The sequence below is a fragment of the Hordeum vulgare genome, chromosome 5H (genome assembly GCF_904849725.1).
Source record: "Hordeum vulgare subsp. vulgare chromosome 5H, MorexV3_pseudomolecules_assembly, whole genome shotgun sequence".
In the NCBI taxonomy this organism is placed as follows: Eukaryota; Viridiplantae; Streptophyta; class Magnoliopsida; order Poales; family Poaceae; genus Hordeum; species Hordeum vulgare.
In genome coordinates this window covers 292320909-292331634 of record NC_058522.1, presented here as the reverse complement: position 1 = coordinate 292331634, position 10726 = coordinate 292320909, and the positions used below count along the sequence as shown (strand labels likewise).

Sequence of the window (10726 nt, the reverse complement as noted above, 5' to 3'; positions counted from 1 at the left end):
CACTTGCTTCAGCAAAACGAGGCTCATCCATTTGTTTTGATCCGAATCACACTCTAGACCAGCTCTTCTTATAGAGAAGGAACTCCACTTTGACAGTCATACGAGAGGGAAGAGACTCAAAGTTGATGAGAATAGTCGATTTTACCGGTATCACGAATAGCAGTTTTAGTAGAAAAGGGCGTTGATGATTGAAAGGATTTCTCCTCGAACCACTAGTAACTATGTCAACTTTTGTCATTCTGATGATACTGAATCGGATCAATATTTGGAATAACAATATCTGATCTATCAAGTCAATTCATCATCGAGAATGGAATAGTATAACATAGGAATTTGATCCAAACAAACTCCGAATTGGGATTTCTTATTGGATCAGGAATCCCATTGCATTTTTCATGCTTTTCCATTTTTCTTCTTTCAGGCAGTTTTGGCTCGCAATAAAGCTAGGGTCCTGATCGAGCAAGACTACGTCCTATCTATCTACCTCTCCAAACACAATATCTTGAGTACCTATGATGGTGACTACATCTGCTGGCATGTGATGTTTGGACATAGAATCGAGTCCTTGTGAATGGGCAAAGCCAGGTGCTCTTATTTTACAACGGTAGGGACGATTACTCCCATTACTGACAAGAAAGACACCAAATTCACCTTTAGGTCCTTCAACTGCGGTATAGGTAGAAGGAGCTGGTACGGAAAAACCTTATGTATAAAGTTCGAAATGGTGAATTGAGGTAGAGTAGACCGATGATCCGGTAGTCATTTGGCCGGCTATGGATAGAAAAGGCTTGCATCTGCTCCCCCTAAACTATAACGGGTCCCATCTCTCTCCAAACCTAACGTGGTAGTTTCCCATCATAAGGCTTTCCATCTATAGATTGAGCCATTACCCACCAAGGATCCCATTCGTTCAGAACCCAGTCGACTGCTTCTATAGATAAGGCGGAACGTCCTTAGTTCAGCATTATAGCACATAGTCTCCGACGCTACTACAGCGCTTCGCTAACTCGAAGTGCCTCGCTATGAGAATGACGCGTCGCTAACGTTCGGCTAAGTCGTCGAACCCTCGCGCTGACCATTCGCTTTCTCAGTAGCGAAAGCGCTTCTCTTTTCCCCTTAACTTCACAAAGTATTTGGAAAGAAAAGAAAGAGATTCTTGGTTTTATTGCTCCCGCTTCCTCATCTGCGCTCGTCAAGCCAACTTTGCTTTTTGGGAGGCGAAAGAGGGGTTGAAGCAGACATGTCGAAATGACAGCATCGAAGATATCTATATACACAGGAACGCTTATTCCGGACTGCGTTCCGGAAAAAGTAGCCTACTTGACAGAAAGGGCGGGCACTCTCGACTCGGAGGTAGGCACTCTCGTCTTTCAACCCCACCGTCACTTTGAATTTAGTGGGGCACTGTTTACTTACAGCCTCTACGAGTTGCAAGTGAATGGGGCCGGTGCATGGTGAACGGAAGGGTTCATCAAGCCATTTCTGGCCTTAACCCCTAAACTAAATAGGAAAAGGGGTACTTGACTAATAGGGGGCAATTGCATTGCACCTCACTGTGAAGGACCTCTTGATACCTTATGTTCACTTCCTAACTAGTAGCCGGTTTCCTGTCGCGGAAGCCTTTTCCGAGTGCGCGGAGCCCCAATGAGGAAGGTGTTAGTGCTTTCTCATGGGGTCAATAATGCTAATCCCTCTTTTTGTGCCGGGAAGAAGATAAGAAAATGCGAAGCCTTCTCTTGGTTTCCCAACCTGTTGCTTCTAAAGGCTGCCTTCTCTCAGATGGATTTTGGTCCAGCCTACTACGAGGATCCCGTATCCCGTACATCGTCTTTCTCCCTCCTGGGTTCCCGTGGTTCCTATGCCACCGCGTTTCCCGGTCCTTTTCTTTTAGTGCTACGACCCGAAGCGATAGCTTGACGCGTTTTCCGTGGATAAGATGGCAGCGCTCCAGCTCACTAAAGAATGGGACGACAGTGGTCCGCCGGCAAGCTCGTTCTGATCCTGGACGCAGTACATTGGAATCCTGAAGCACCACCACGAACGCTACCGAGCGTGCGCCTGCGGTGCGGTAAGGCACCACCCTGTTGTGCCAGCAGCCAACTCCGGCGTGTCTTCTTAGTTATCCTCATCAAGCCACAACCTTGATGTCTAGCTTCCCAACTGGTAGACGGTTCTCTTTCCCCCAGATCAATGAAGAAGGGAGAAGTCAGTTGAGTCTTCCGAAGAACCGGAAGCGAAGCGCTATGCCGGGGCGAGGGGACGGGAAAAGAAACTGCTCCGAAGAAAGATATTAGGGTTCCCAATGCTTCTCCACGCCCAACGAGATGCGCCAACCTTGGGATGCTTTACTCCTAACCCCACAGCGGTTCTGAGACGGAGCTTAACCTGAGTCTCGGCTAAGAACGGTGATGATCTACGTTTCACACGGCGCATGATTCCATGGATAGTTTCATTCGAGATCGTGATGGAGGACATAGCTTACGATCATCGGCTTTGATCATGCCACTAGGCATTTGATTAGGACATTGCACAATGATCTGAACACTTTGTCGCATCTCTTCGATACGGATACAGTAACGATCATAGCAATCTCCTTGGTACCTACTGGTACGTCAAGATCCGATTGGTCATGAACATCGTAAGGTGCTACTCTTCGCGAATCCCAGCATACCCCAGGTTGGGATGGGTAGGCCCACCACTTCACTTTTGCACTTTCACTTAGGCCCAGGCCAAGTTAGTGGGGGGACCCTGCCGGGCTCCTTCCCCCCAAAACAAACTGTACGTGGGAGTTTCCCTTCATACGGCTCGAATCATTCTCAGATGCCCCGAGAGGCATCTTTCCTTATGATCTGGTGGTTCACATGCGCGCAAACGAGCACCGGCCGCAACAGCAAAGAACTATGACCAATAGAGTCAGACACAGAGCGTCATACTTTTTTATCTTGTGATGGTTGAGGAGTTTCTTTCTCAGAGGGTGCGGGACGCTTGCGGAGTCTGTGCCTTCCGTACCACCATAGGTCGTTCTTGGGAAGATCCCGCTCCTAAACATAAGGGAGGGATAGGGGGAAAGGGGCCCAAAAAATCATATAAATAGGGTTGTAGAAAGACCACTTTCATTCGACGTTCTGGGGCGCCCAATTCGATCGACGAATTTGGCGAGCTGATCCGCTTTGATCCAGGAGAAAGCCCAGTCAGCCACCTTTTCGGTGCAGGTCACGTGACCTATAGCTCGGCCTTCGCTTTTTGAGACTTCCTCTACCCACATCTCTATGTGCCCACAGCACTTTCATATGGAGAAAGATGGGCTCACCATGTTCCATCAATAGCACCTAACCTATGCCGATTTTGGCGGACCGTGCTCCACCCCGGTGAACTTATGCGGTTCCGACGTGCCCAGAGGCCAGAGGCAAATCCGTTCACGGTCCGTAGGACCAACACCATTCGAAGGTTGATGGCCCGCCCCGCCTAGAATAGGAATCTTTGACTGGGCTTACACACATTCGCTCACTTCCGATGTCCCCCCTCAGCTCACCCTAGCCCCGGGTACGTCGTCTCCAAGGCTTCACACAAAATCTTCACTGACAACGTATGCATGCTTTTGTAGGGTCAGGCAGAACCGTTGTTGCCTGATGGGAACTTCCCCCATATTGCTATCAATGTCTTCATGTCGCACGACCTCTTAACATTACACCACTGAATCCCCAATCATTTGCTTGTTGTGTAGTGACAGTACCAATATCCACTAATCTCTGTTTCCAGATACGGTGGCCGGTTGACATCTCTTCTAATTCATCGATACGAGAAGCAAATTGTTGTGTGGAGGAATAAATATCTCGACATAAGCCAAGAGGCAGATCTTGTGCCACTCCACCAGGTCGTATGAAACTGGCATGCATCCTGGCTCCCGAGAATCTTTCATAGAATTCCAACAATTTCTCCCGTTCCTCAAAAGCCCAAAGGAACGGAGTTGATGCTCCCACATCCATAGCACGAGTAGTTGAAGCAAGTGAATGATTTGAAATTCGAGTTAGTTCACAGAATAACACTCTTATATATTGAGCTCGTAATGGTACCTCACAATTCAAAAGTCTCTCTACGGCTGAAGAATGAGCGTGTTCTTGGGCCATCCTAGAAACATAGATAGGGTCAATGACGGAACGAACAACGAAACTTCACGACAACTTTTTCATACACGTTCACTTGCATCACATACACAAGTGCTCTCTGAACCGTGCAATAAGGTCACCCATAACACGGCTCTCCCACTAGAGTTACCTTAGCCTCGGGCCATGTTATTCCATGATATTGGAAAAGGTTGACTAATTATTATCATCGTCTTGAAAGCTGGGCGCCTTTTGAATATGAGTGGAGCTCCTAGTCTAGGCGGCGCCCTCGTGGAGCCAAACCGAAGGAAGAGCAAAAGAGCGAGGCCACACCAGGCTTCGATTAGGAGGGGGGCTTAGCTCTGGATCCCTCCTGCTTGCAGAAATGAATGGATCAGAAAGGGGGCTGGGTTCTATTTTCGGGCCGGGCAGGAGGTGAAGGCCAGAAGAAGAAGAGAAGTGCGCCTTCCCGGTAAGGAAGAGGATAAAAAGGTGCTGTCATCTATCTCGACCTGTTTCTCGAGGCGTTGGAAATGAAGACCGGCTCAGAGAATCACTGGCGTGTTTTCTCTTCCCCAACGTTTCGCCAACAAAGAAGTCATCCTTGACTTGACGATTGACCATTCCATCCCTACCGAGCCACCTCTTCGAAGTATTTACCTTTGCCTTTCTTTTTTTAGAACATACCCTTCAAATCAAAAAGAAAAAAAGAAAGAAAAGTTCCGCGTCTGTGATTTAATCGGCCCTAAGGGAGTTTACTCGACCCATTCTCCAGTCTCCCGCACTGCTCAAGTGTGCGACTCTGTATGAGGACCTCCTTCCCTTTTGCTCTGCCCACTCTCCATTCACACGATTATCAAAGCGGAGGAAGGGCGGACAGCAGGTACCACAAGCCCTCTGTCCCACACATCTATCAAGAAGCAAGTGTAGTTCACCGGTTCCACCGAATGCTCCTATCTCTCGGCAAAGATCGTGTGAGTGTGCAGTTATGCTTCGGATGCTTCGCCATGGAATAGATCGACTCAGTTCCCCTTCTTTTTCGGTGCACTCGCTTTGTATCTCCGACACACAAGGAAGAACGCGGTGGGAAGAAAGCTGCCCTAGCCTCTGTCCGGTCGATCATTCCGCTGGCATCTTGCATTCACGCCTCCGTTTGACTGCCGCTCGGGAATGTAGTTGTAGATACGTGAGTCTTAGTGGGTCGTTGGCTCCACCTCTTATCTCCTTCTACGACATGTTGTAGTCGTCGCCATATTCAATATTTCACTTAGTCATATCTGCCTCGCAGCGGGTCAGCACCTCCGAATGAAAGGGAGGGAGGACTTCATTCAGTGACTCCGCGATCGCCCTCTAAACGATCAAAATAAGGTAAAGCTTGAAGATAAGTTTTGTACTCGATTAATTTCTCAGTCCCTCTAGTCGGGTGGGCGCCGGCCAGCCGGATCCCCCTGAAAACCATGCGTGCGGGTCTCCCCGCATGCGGCTCACGCCATTTGAGGTGGCCTAGCCCAGCATTCATTCACAAATCCTGTAGTGAAATTGAGACTGCTTGACCTCAGAAGCTAATTCGCGTGTAGGCAGCGCTGTCTTAATACCGTTGACTGTATCTATTCATTGATACATTGGCTCGCTCCCCCCCTCTTTTTTCAAGAATGAATGAGCCGCTCGGACCTTCCATTTCCGTCAAATGACCCGGCTTCCCCTGGCTCTTCCACCGTCCGGGCTCCCTTTCCTCCCTATGCTCCCCCGACGCAGGCCCACCACGCTTCGCGCCTGCGGCGTTTTCGCCGGACGGTCTTTGCCAGTAGTGCCATCCTCCCCGCAGGCTGTCTGTATGGGTGGGTTGTCCCTTGCTGCTACGTTCTGTTAGGCGCTATGAATTACAGGAAATTCAGTGGTTGACTTGGACAGCAGGTGGGTTACACGTTCCACTGTGCCGAGATGTGAGGTGAAGGTGGTGATGATCACCCCGGGATATGCGCTAGCGCCCTTGACGGGCACTCCAGGACCCGCCTACGCTCGTGAAAACCCAGGTCGGTCCTCCGACCAGATGTGTGGATAACGAGGCCACCTTCACAACCTTCTCCCTTCTATCTTTATCCAAAGTCAGGTAGGGCGGTTCGCTTGAGTTGCTCAACCGTCCCTTTGCCCGGTGCTCATGACACGCTACGGAACCTCCACCGTGCTAGCGGCATAGGAGCCTACTCAGCGTCAGCGGCTTCCTGCCGCAGTGGAGTGATCCTATATGTTGTTCCGCACGTTCCACCACTTCTCCGTTCATTTCCAATACTGATCGTGAAACACCATGAGCAGCAGGATGTTGAGGTCCGGAATTCGAAGTGAAATTCTTGATTTTCCCGTTCCTAGTCGTCATGGGAAAGAAATAAGAAAGAAACAAGAAAGATATTATTCCCCTAGAGCTTGTCCAGTACCACCAGTACTCAAAATGCATCTCCGCGCATCTACCTGGCGCTTTTATTAGCCGCCTTGCATGCAAGCGAAGCGCTATTGGCGGCAATTAATAGCTCACTGAGCGATGATTGATGCAGTCAGTCAGTGCCCTCGATTATTCTATTCCTGGTAGAAGGATCATGGCACCCCGGAAGCATTCCATCCAGCAGCAACATCTCCTTCAACCACGCGACGACAAAACTGATGTTAGCTACATTCGAGCGTTCACCGCACAGAGGCGATCTCGAACACTACCTATGATAATAAATCCAAACGAAAGGTCGACAAAATGATTCAATCTGACTTTATCGGTATTCTGGGTTGAGTAAAAAGGGATATATGAACTTCAAGGCCTTGCCAAAACCGTCATGGCCCTATTATGTATAGGTCGTACTAAGCCAATAGCGAATAACAAACTCTTTCCTGCTCCCTCGACCTTAATTAACTCCCCCATCCTGCCAAGCCTCAGCTGCCAGCCCATTGTATCTAAGCACACTTCGGCAAATTGATACAAGTAGCTAAAGATCTCGCATCCGACATCTCCGGCCAAACGGTTAGGAAACACTAGGACGCCTGGGTCAAAATTCCGCTTACCAAACAAGATGTCGAGAGGCGAACTCTGTAATTCCCCTCCTGCAAAAGTGATAGCGGCTGTAGCATCCGTGTGGGAGAGGGTAAGCTTTCGGCAACACCTTTTTCAGATTGGAAAGGATGAATACTTGTGTTGGGTCATGCAGACCAGGATAGCCTCAGATCAAAACCTAATAAATGTACCTGGGGTTGATCATATTTTTTGGGCAATAAGTATTCAGGAATTTGAGCGCTTATGTAGCTAAAAACTCTGCCACGTGAATACTTGATTCATTAAGGTCGTCACCCTACACCCGGCGGTCTCTATCGTTTTCTTTGTCTGTTAAGCTTCACAGGGTTGAGACTCCCTAAATCAAACTGCAATCATTGTTTATCAACCACTCACGACGACACCAAAATCTTCGACTTAGCTCCCATAGGTCATCCACCGGGGCGGAAGATAACGAAAGGGAGACAAAGTCATAACTAAATCAACACACAATAACCTCAACCTTCTACCCATTCCATCCATCATATCAGTCGATTCGAGGAGATTAGTTCTTATCTATAGATAAGGCAAGAGAGAACTTATGACCTCGCGGATGGAGAGGGATTCGAACCCCCAGTATTCCTATCAATACTTCGGTTTTCAAGACCGACTCTTTCAATCGCTCAGACAACCATCCCTGCGCTCGCCCGCCCTATCTATCTGCGCGCTGGCGGGTAGGGGCAACTCTATGTGATTCGCTACGCTTTCTTGCGCCCCACCCCATAAGCTGACTCAATTGCCTAGCGGTTAGCGACACTTTTCTGGTAGTACGAATCGCTACGCTTCGCTTCTTTCTATATGATAATATGCACCGTCGGTTGCTGCGCTCCCTGCAGGTAATAGCAAGAGAGTGAAGAACAACCGATCCTCAAAAAAGTCCGCAGTGAATGAGTCCAACTCGAGTTCGTGAGTCAAAGGCGTGGCAAGAGAGCGAGTTCGACTCGCGAACGATCCGCAAGTGAAGGACCGATCCTTTAACACCAGTACTGTTGCGAGACTGGTACTTGGAGGCTCACGAGCAACATATAGAAAAAGGTTGCCCATCACTCCCTCGCTCCTTTTTGAAGGCCCACCGCTCCCCCTTTCTTTAAGTATCTATCCCGGCTTGCATTTTGGGGCGAGTACTACAGTTCCTCCATAATCACACAGAACGCCCAGCTTCGCAGAGCTGCTCTCTCCCCAGTCCACAGCAAGGTGTGGAATCTGGATCTACCGTGTGTTCTGACTCTATTGGATCAAGTCAGATACTAAGTCTTCTACTACTACTAGTTAGGAGATCAAATGCTATATTTCAGAGATTGGACTCTCTTACTGTGTTTTTTCAGGGCTGTTCCTGAGCCAGGTTCCCTGGATCCATTCTTACCTAAATGGATGAATGAAGAAGGGGGCGAGAAGATACGACGGCCACACACACTTCTTTTTAGCCGAGTAAAGCCGGATCTACTACATGGCTAGGATCAGAGAAAGATTGAGAAAGCAAGATCAAACCTACTCTACTATCGACTCTAAAGGTAAACAGCCCCCGAAGACTTTATCAACGAATGGATCAAAGAAGTTTATCTATCTAAGTCATCGTACATAAGGGAAGAAGCCCGCCCCTGATCGAAGAATGAAGAAGCTAGCCCGGGTAGACTTTAAGAGCTCTTGCTCTACCTATCCGTCTTGCTCCGTCTTGGAGGTCATAGAAAGATACGAAGGGGCTACTCTTTTAATTAAAGCCCTACTCTTAATAATAGTGAAAGCCCCCTTCTCTTACCTACTTTGACTCATATCTTCGGTATACCTCAATACAAGACAAGCACTGGAAAGGATATTCAAGAAAAACCGGGCTATCGCCCTATCTAAGCGGGTTTCCCCTCTCCCTCCACACCGCATTCGAATTATAGATTGAGTTGATCTCATTAACCAATTCTAGTGTCCAAAAACTACCATGAAATCTCCTGCGAAAACAAACCATTCATGAAACTCATGCAGGAACATGCGGTGGTCACATTAATGGACATGCGCTAGCTAAGAGAACTTCTTAAGTTAGGGTAATATTGGCTGGCTTACTATGGGGAAGGGGAGAAGGCAAGCCGCGTATGGATTGATCCCTAATCCAGTTCATTTTTCGTGGTTTTCTTTCCATCTCACAACTTCCATTTCATGAGCCGACCTTGCCCGCTGGAGGTATGATTCCGATCTTTGAATCGAATTGGATTTTTTGTCTTAAAGTGAGGGCGATGAGTGGGGAAGGAAGCTGACGATTTTATTAGTGTGTAAGGTGGCCCCGAGAGCTGAACCAAAGCCGGCCGTTTCGAGACTAGGGAGCTTTAACAGTTTCTACTTAAACTATGTGTTCAGCTATGTGTTCAGATTATGCTATTTTATTAGTAGCTTTCGGTCTCGATTCTCCCTTACCTCGGAGGGATCAACTACTTCGCTTAGGCAAAAGATTGAAAAAGTCTGTATCTGTCTACATGTGCCTCCGTCTATGTTACCCATTCCCCGGAAAGGAGATTATGCGTTTAGTAAAATAACGAGAATAAAAAATCAAAAAGAAAGAAGAGAAAGAACTGGGAGTTGGCGCCTACATAACAGGTAGCTTGCTTACCAAGCCGTCCTGGCAAGCTCCTACAGTTCTCTTATTACTCTTGAGTTGACTTATTAATAAGAGAACTACTCACTAACAAAATGAAAGATGATCTAGAATCTACCCAAGAAGATAGAGAGTCCCACATACGAGAAAAGGTCACAAATGGAGTTGAACCATGTAACATTGCAAAGGCATAATGATAGTAGGGTCGGGATATCCCCGCCCTCCGAAGCGGACGTGAGGGTCTCCCCTCATCCAGCTCTCCGCAGGGGAATCTCCACTCACTGCTTCCCCTAATATCCTCCCTTTACCACATCATGGGGGTTTACAGGAGATCCCAGAGACTTCGCTCAGAAAGGCTGCTATACCAAACATTATTACTTAACTACAAAGAAAGAAAAGACTATAGTAGTCACTAGACTGACTATTGTAGTCCGTCCGACTGCTCTTGCTTAAATCATTACTCTTCATTCTCCCGTGCTCTAGCAATTGCGCTCCCTAGACCACTACCATTTAGTTAGGTAGGGACAATCAATCCATAGTTACGGCAATAACGGAATACATGGGGATAAAAAAATAGAAAAATGCAGATTTTCTATGAAATCCTTTCTTTCCATAGATGTATCTGGTCTGAGACGGTACAGTACTCTACGAGAGGAATGCAATGGGATGGATGGTAGAGGGATGCCTGCGCCCAAAAGCGATGATGCACTTGTCCCCTTGTTTATAGGGACCTTGTGGCATACAACCGCCACGACTCCTGCGTTATAGCCGCCCCTTTCTCTCTTTCTTTTGACTGCCTCATGGATGGACGAAAGAAGGGAAGTTACAGAAGGGGGCAGTGAAGGCTCGCCAAGTAGACAGCAATCCCCCATCCCGTCAGTCCTGTGTTGTCGTAGCTTGCCCTACTTCAATAAGGTATTACCTCGCCGATTTTAAAGGGGATGAGATTGGATTCATTCACTTGCATTCCTGCTA

General features: G+C 48.0%; 2 pseudogenes; one reads left to right on the top strand and one right to left on the bottom strand.

Annotated features, from left to right (window-relative positions):
* Nucleotides 1-406: 406 nt before the first annotated feature.
* Nucleotides 407-2722, bottom strand: LOC123395889 (annotated as a pseudogene).
* Nucleotides 2723-4106: 1384 nt separating this feature from the next.
* Nucleotides 4107-5533, top strand: LOC123395888 (annotated as a pseudogene).
* Nucleotides 5534-10726: the final 5193 nt, after the last annotated feature.